The sequence below is a fragment of the Colobus angolensis genome, unplaced genomic scaffold (assembly GCF_000951035.1).
Source record: "Colobus angolensis palliatus isolate OR3802 unplaced genomic scaffold, Cang.pa_1.0 Scaffold36, whole genome shotgun sequence".
NCBI lineage: Eukaryota > Metazoa > Chordata > Mammalia > Primates > Cercopithecidae > Colobus > Colobus angolensis.
The window spans coordinates 6,915,329-6,923,520 of NW_012116932.1; the positions used below are offsets into that span (position 1 = coordinate 6,915,329).

The 8,192-nt window shown below is 39.4% G+C and overlaps 1 protein-coding gene across 1 annotated transcript in view; it reads left to right on the plus strand.

Moving 5' to 3' along the window:
• Positions 1–8,192, plus strand: part of TRANK1 (tetratricopeptide repeat and ankyrin repeat containing 1) — an 85,908-nt gene that overhangs the window by 33,272 nt on the left and 44,444 nt on the right. The gene's annotated exons all lie outside the window — the stretch shown is intronic.

Here is an 8,192-nt window from a genome sequence, read left to right on the forward strand (position 1 = left end):
TTTCTTAACTCTTGAGTTTTTCATGCTTCATCTACAGATTGCTTCTAAAAATTGCAAATTAGTGAATGACAATTTGCATGGTAGTAAGATTATGTAAATGTTACTCTTTCCACAACTAGTAGCATGGGCAGACCCATAGAAAGGAATCACCAAATGTCCTGAAAACTTTGCTCTTTAAATGTGATACTCTTTAAGCATCTCAGTTTAATGAAACATGTATATATTTTTATACTTCTTATAGTTCTAACACTCACACATGACTCCTATGGTACTGTTATCCACATAGATTTCCTCCTTGATATGTTGGAGTACTTGGTCAAGTAAGTTTTTCATGGAGGAGGCATAGATAGTAGACTTACAGAATTTTTGAAAATGTCTTTCTTTTATCCTCATATTGATGGATAATTTGTCTGAATATAGGCATTGTTATTTCATCAATAGTAAATTACACTCCCCGCCTGCAAAATTTTAACATCTTTGAAATGGGAATGTGTTTTATAATCAATGACATGTCATAGTTTAATGGTAGCCTTTTCTGTTATGTTCATCAGTATCTATGCTATCTTAGTTTTATGAAATATACTGTAAAACCTTATTCCTCACAACTTTGTATAAATTATTTCATTATCTTCTAGCCCCCACTACTGCTGATAGAAGTCTGATGTCAGTCTCATTTTTTCCCCCTCTAGAATTTTCTCTGTCCTTGGAGTCCTGAAATTTCCCTATATGTATCTAGATGTGGGTCCTTCCTCATTCTTCTGGCTTGGCACCTGTTGGCCCCTTGCATTCTGTTTTCTTAACCCAGAGGCATTATCTTCTATTATTTTGTTCCCATCCAAATCTCTTTTTCTCTTTGCCACTGCTATTAAATGGATGAGTTTCTTGAATTTATAATATATGTCTCTGTACCTTTCCCTACCACTTTCTATCTCCTTTTCTCTTCCCAGATCTTTAAATTCGTCTAAAGCTTCTACTTTTATAATTCATCTTGTCCATCGCTGCATTTTTTAATTTGGAAAATTATAGTTTTAATTTCGAGAACTCTTTTTGTTCTGATTGTTTCTTATCTATAGAAGCTTATTCATGTTTTATATTTGCCACATCTTCTTGAATTGCATTTAAAAAAGCAAATAACTTGTTAAAAAAAACTTTCTCCTTTCTTCCCTGAATTATTAATGTTACTTTTGGGGATCCGATCTCAGCTCACTGCAACCTCCCATCTCCCAGGTTCAAGCGATTCTCCTGCCTCAGCCTCCTGAGTCACTGGGATTACAGGTGCGCACCACCACACCCGGCTACTTTTTGTATTTTTAGTAGAGACTGGGTTTTGCCATGTTGGCCAGACTGATCTCGAACTCCTGATCTCAAGTAATCCACCTGCCTCGGCCTCCCAAAGTGCTGGGATTACTTACAGGCGTGAGCCACTGTACCTGACCTGACTCATTTTCTTGCTTCTCTTTTGTGCTATTCCTTTTCCCTAATTATCTTCTGATCTTTGGATGGTTTGTATTTATGATTGAAGGACTGGATTGATTAATACTTAATAGTTGGTTAGCATGCATTTCCTGCAGTTATTTAAATGTGCTTCCCTAGAAACACTCCCTCCCTTGAATGTGCAAGTGGGCAGCAAATTGCAGGCAACCTGAAGAGGGCATGTGTTGGGGTCAGAGATAGTCTGTCAGGCTGTAGATTATTGCAATTGCCGGAGTGAGAAAAGTTTTATGTGAGGGAGATTAAAGCTGCTTTTTAAAACACTTCTCCCTCAACTCCATTTCCCCGTTTATGTTTTAATTTTTAATTATTTATTTTAAAGGTGTCATTTCTATGAGACTGTGAGAACAGGAGAGAGAGGGGTAGAGCCCTCTTTTTTTTTCCCCCCTCTTCATGGGTGTTCTTTCAAAGCTTTGACATACCGTGTTTAGTTTTTAAATGACCTCCTGTTTTTAGGAATACTAATTTCTTCTGTGAGGCAGTATAATGAATAGATTATTGTGGAATGCTTTTTGAGAGCTTATACATATCATCTCAGTTTCAGAATGGTTTCCATGATTTGAGAAACTGCAAGTAGCCAAACAGGTCAGTGAATTTTCAGATTTTAAAATAACAGCAAAAGAAGAACTAGTACTTAGTGGTAGAAAATGGCTGACTTGTTTGCAACATATATATGTATATATTTATGTGTGTATATATATATATTTTAAGAGACGGAGTTTCGCTCTTGTTGCCCAGACTGGAGCGCAGTGGTACGATCTCGGCTCACTGCAAACTCTGTCTCCTGGGTTCAAGCGTTTCTCCTGCCTCAGCCTCCTGAGTAGCTGGAATTACAGGTGTATACCATCACACCCGGCTAATTTTTGTATTATTAGTAGAGACGGGGTTTCAGCATGTTGGCCAGGCTGGTCTTGATCTCTTGACCTCAGGTGATCGCCTGCCTCGGGCTCCCAAAGTGCTGGGATTGCAGATGTGAGCCACTGTGCTGGCCTGCAAATTTTATCTTCTATTAATTTTAATCTCAGTTCTTAGAATATTGTGTACATTTTATTTAGTGTTAAAGTCTTTGACCTAAGTCATTCATGTTGGTTTAGTTTTTAAGGTTTTAGGTTTTTTTTTTTAGTTTCCTTGTTTAATACAATCCTTGAATATCTGTTAATCCTAAAAATGCTTTGTCTTCTGAGGCAAAGTTCTTGCTCTTGCTTCTTTTCTCTCTCCTTCACCAGTTAAATGTGACCTGGGTTTGGAACCAAGGGAAAAGACTTAGTAGAATCTCAGCGTGTCCCCTTTTCACTCATTAGAATTCACCTGTATTTGCTTGGCAGAAAAGCATGCATGAGAGGACTGTGCATTGTTCTAGGCTTGCCATTCGGCTCACCAGGTAGCCTGTGATTGTAGTGGATGCAGTCAAGCCTAAAGCCTTCCATACTCAATGGTAAACTTGTTGGATGTTTGATTTCTGTAAAGTTTTCCAGACCATTGGTCACAAAGATTTTCTTGCTGTGCTAGAGGAATATTGAAAGACTATAGAGAAACGTGAGTGAAAGGAACTAGTAAAATAAAATCTATAAAGAGGATAAGTTAATCAGGAAGGGCTGGCAAGGTAGAGTCGTACATTTCCCAAAGTATTCTAGGCAGTGGAACTCTTTTTTTTTTTGAGACAGAGTTTTGTTCTTGTTGCCCAGGCTGGAGTGCAATGGCAGAATCTCTGCTCACTGCAACCTCCGTCTCCTGGGTCCAAGTGATTCTCTTGCCTCAGCCTCCCATGTAGCTGGGATTACAGACACGCACCACCATGCCTGGCTAATTTTGTATTTTTTGTAGAGATTGGGTTTCACTGTGTTGGTCAGGCTGGTCTCCACCTCCTGACCTCAGGTGGTCCACTTCAGCCTCCTATAGTGCTGCGATTACAGGCGTGAGCTGTGGCTCCTGGCCCAGCAGTAGAACTCATGGAGAAGCCTAAAGCCTATGTGAACTCCATAGGTGATGATCTTCAAATGAAATTATATACTGAATGTCACTGTTCCTTTATACATCCAGAGAGTTGTACAGAGTTACATGCATACATTTTGTTTCTAAGACTTTACCGATGGCACAAAGTTTAAAGCCCCACTAAGGAGGGGGCTGGGGGATCTTTCTAGACCATGTCCATGAAGTATAATTTTCCTAGATGATGGACATGTCCTACACCTATTCTGTCTGATATGATAGCCACTCATCACATGTGACTGTTGAGCAGTTGAAATGTATGTGGCTCATGCATCTGAAGAACCAGACATTTAATTTTATTTAATTAACTGTAATTTTATGTAAGTTAGTGGCCATGTATGGGATAAATGTAGCTTTAGACTTTAGCTCCCAGAAGGTGTTTCTATCCAGAACAGTAGCTGAGGAGACTATGGGAGAATCAAAGGAGGAGGCGCAGGGCCATGGGAATGAAGGAGGATCCACTTTGTTTTTATGGACCTTAATCCTTCCCCATCCTAATCCATTAAAGGGACAGATGGAAGCATTATCTTTAGGAAGAGCTGCTGCTAGGGAGCTGTACCTGTGCCTAACGTTTGTTTTTCGCATCTATAGTCCTGAGTACAAAATAACATTAGGATATGAGTTGTTTTACACCCAGATGAATGAACATTCCACTTTACAGACCACGATGAAAGATACTTTCTCCCTTGACTCTTCCTCAAGTTTGCTGTACCCCATTTTGCTGATAACAGTGGTCCTCATCTCTTAGGATGGGGCTGCTTTGGCATCTAGGTGAGAAATAAAGGGTCTTGCTAAATATTTCTGCTGTTCTCTAAACCAGTGTTTCTCCATCTTAACATGTACACGAATCATTTGGGAGCCTGCTAAAATGCACCTTTTGATTCAGCAGATTCAGGGCAGAACCTGAGATTCTGTATCTCTCACTAGCTGCCAGGGCACGCCAGGGACCACTTTGAGGAGCAAGGCTTTAGTCCTAAATAGTCAAGATTACAGAACTGTCTTTATCCAGTTTTCACAGCCACCACCAGATGGCAGCATGTCCATTTTCTCTACCTGCTGTTGCTGCTCAGCACTCTTAGGACCAAGAACCATAAGATTGGAGCCTTTGTTTTCCTCACAGTTGTTTGTGATCTTCTCTCTGACTTACTAGTTCTTGGCCTTTTCGAGTCAGCTTACATCAGGCCTCTGAAACCTCGTCTCTCTGGTCCTCCAGTGGGGAGCCAGCTGCTTTCTGCTGTGCTCAGCACCAGAACAGTGCCTGTTTTCAGTTAATGCAGGCGTGGGGTATTGACTTAAAGGGTGTCTGTCATACTTCTTCCTTTTTATAAAACCAATCTTTTTATATATTTAGAAAATTTATGAAATGTAGAAAAGAAACTATTAATTCTCTGTAATTGTACCTGCCAGAAAAAAATTAATGTATTTGTGATATGGTCATTTAGTCTTACTCCACGCATTTTTAGTTATATATTTATATTTTATTTTATAAAATGCAATGAGAATGTAAATTTAAATTGATAAAAATGTGTGTAATAAAACCTAACAGTTTTGCTTTTTAAACCTTATAAAAAGATTTTGGACAAAAATGAAACCTCCTTTGAAATAATTTATTTCGATTTTCTATTACTTCTGACTATGGTTGCAACTTCAGAAGAGCCTTTTAATTTGTAATTTCAAATCTGCATATATACACAGTAAGTCATCACTTAACATTATTAACAGGTTCTTGGAAAACTGACTTTAAGCAAAATGATGTATAACAAAACCAGTTTTACCATAGGTTAATTGATAACAAACAAGAGTTAAGTTCTTAGGGCATAGTTTTGGTCACAAAAACGTCACCAAACTTCTAAATAAAGATCTAATATTAAACATGGAAATAAATGTGAACTATACATACATTTAAGAAACATTAGTAAAAACAAGTAAGATATTTATTTACCCAGTTATTCCAGTTCAGTGTTGAAGGTGGCCAGTTTATTCTGGCAGCTCAGGGAGCCACGTGGGAGCCAGTCCTCCACAGGATTCCATTCAATTGCAGGGCTCACTCACTCACATCCACACTCACTCAGACTGGGACAATTGAGACGTGCCAGTTTACCTGTCATGCACATCTTTGGGGTGGGTGTGGGAGGAAACCTGAGTACTTAGAGGAAATCCATGCAAAGATGGGAAGAACATGCAAACTCTACACAGTGTCCCTGGTGGGGACCCAATTTGTTTTCTCATCCATATTATAATGAAACTGTTGAAGGGAATGTTATTTGAGGACCTGCTGTATTTGCTAAATGTGATCATTGTTGAAAATTTGTAAAAGTACAGTTTTATGTAAAAGCAAATTTATTGTAATTACATGTTAGCACATTTGTATTCAGTCTTTTGTTTTTCAGTACTTATGTAGTCATCTTTTAAAAAACTCTTGATTGTAATGCATAAGCAACTTTGTTTCCTGATGTTTCTTTTGACTCTTTTTAAGCTTAATGGAAATTTAGAAACAAAATCAGAAAAGATCAGTGAAGTAAACAAGTCACCCACAGACCTCCTACCAAGGGATACCATTTGTCAGTATCTAGCAACTTTCCATCTGTATCATTCTCTGATTTCTTTCCTGATGTTTGAATCTTTTGCTCATCTATAACTGTCTTCTTAACAAGTCCGAACCATGTAATCATGTATTTATTATGCAGCTGCATCTAATTGTCTCTTTTGTTGAGCTTAGTATGTTTCTGTTCATTTTCATGTGAGTTTTTTACTAAACTTATTTTCCTGGGGGAAGAATGATGTTTTTGCAAATATTTTATCAGGCAGACAAGCAGCAAGTTTCCATCAACTTGATAGTGAAGGAAGTTTATCTTTTACTAAAGGTCCTATTTTTTTTTTTTTCTGTACTGTGAGTTTTCATCGTTTTTTGTGTCTTCATAGGTATTTTATGATGAAGATGGGAGGGCAAAGTCCGGGGATGCTAGCCAGATATTGCTTTACTATACACGATTTCTATCTCAGTGAGCTTCCAGCCAAGGTGATGTGGGTCTTTCTTTGCCAAATGATTATCATTTTCTGTTCTCTGGAGGATGATGCTATAGTGGATCCTCTTTCTGCCTGGCACCTGAACGTCTCTTGATTAGAGTGGGCAATGAGTACTTGCCCCAGAAGTGGATATGTGTATGTTTCTGGTATTCTGACTTGATTTATTGAAATGTAATTCAGATGTGTGTCAGAAGGTGTGGCAGATGTTGGAGAGCTCTGTCTGGCTTCCCTTGGATCCCTTTTACCATTTCTGGGTGCCCCCTGACATTGGTGTGTGTGCAGTTTGAAAAGTCAGCACCCGAGGCTTGTTTTCAAGGGACTGCCTTTGGGCTTATAGTGGCTGTTTTGCTTATGCTTCTTTTTAAACCAGAAATGTCTGGGAATTTATATTGTCCGAAGGCAGCCTGTAGCTAGCGACTGATAGATGTGAGAATATGAAAACCCATTTCCTTTGCCTTGCAGAGGGACCTCTCTGAAGTGTGACTCACACTCCAGAGCCTTCTTGTGGGATCAGGCTGAGGCCACCCTCTGTGGGACTTTGCCTGAGTGCGTACGTGAGTTTGGCTTCCTCTCTCACCCTTATTGTGCTTCTCCTACTCCCCTACTGGTCTTCCTTCTTCATAAACTTCCTCCTTAAAAAATCATGAGCAAATCTGGTGTCTACTGCTGGGGAACGTGACTGAAGGATGCTCTTAATTTTTTTTCCTATTTTCAAATAGCCTGTCTCTTTTAAAGTATTCCCACTCTGGTAGAACATGACATTGAACACTCATTCGTCTCTTCACAACCATGATAGTGCTACTCTGGGCCAGGCTCTTTTCACTAGGTGTGAAAATAAATGTCCAGTCCTGCTCCCTTATCTGTTCAGTAAGATTCCGTTTTAATTAAGAATAGTTTTTGATACCTAATAAAAAAATTTGTCTTTTTTTCCAACACTTCATCAGTGACTATTTTCTTTCTTTTTTCTTTTCTTTTCTCTCTCTCTTTCTTTCTTTCTCTTTCTTTCTCTCTCTCTCTCTCTTTCTCTCTTTTGAGACAGGGTCTTGCTCTGTTGCCCAGTCTGGAGTGCAGTGGTGTAATCATTACTCATTTTAGCCTCAACCTCCTGGGCTCAAGCAGTCCTCCTGCCTCAGCCTCCCGAGTAGCTGGGACCACAGGCATGTGCCATTATACCTGGCAAATTTTTGTATTTTATTTGTATATATGAATATGTGTATATATATGTATATGTGTGTGTACCTATATATGTTTTGTAGAGACGGGGTTTTGCCATGTTGCTCAGGCTGGTCTTGAAGTCCTGAGCTCAAGTAGTCCACCCATTTCAGCCTCCCAAAGTGCTGGGATTACAGGTGTGAGCCATCGCACCCAGCCAGCGGGTGTTTTCTCATCATGACTACTTTATCAAATAAGTTGAATGAAAAAGATACTATCTTCCCTTCCTCAGCTAGAGAGATGGCTCCTTACTTGGCCTTTTCCGCTTGCAAATCAGATATAAAAGTTTGGGTGGCTGACATGTAGTGTTATGCCCAGACCGTTTATTCCCCGAAGAAGACCACCAGAGTCCAGAGTCAAAGCCAAGCGGCAAGGATCTTTAATGCAAGTTCGAACTTGGTCCCTCTGTTCCACAACATACAAGAGGGCCTCGAACAATGCGTGCGCTCGCTTTTTATAGCCCGATGAAAATA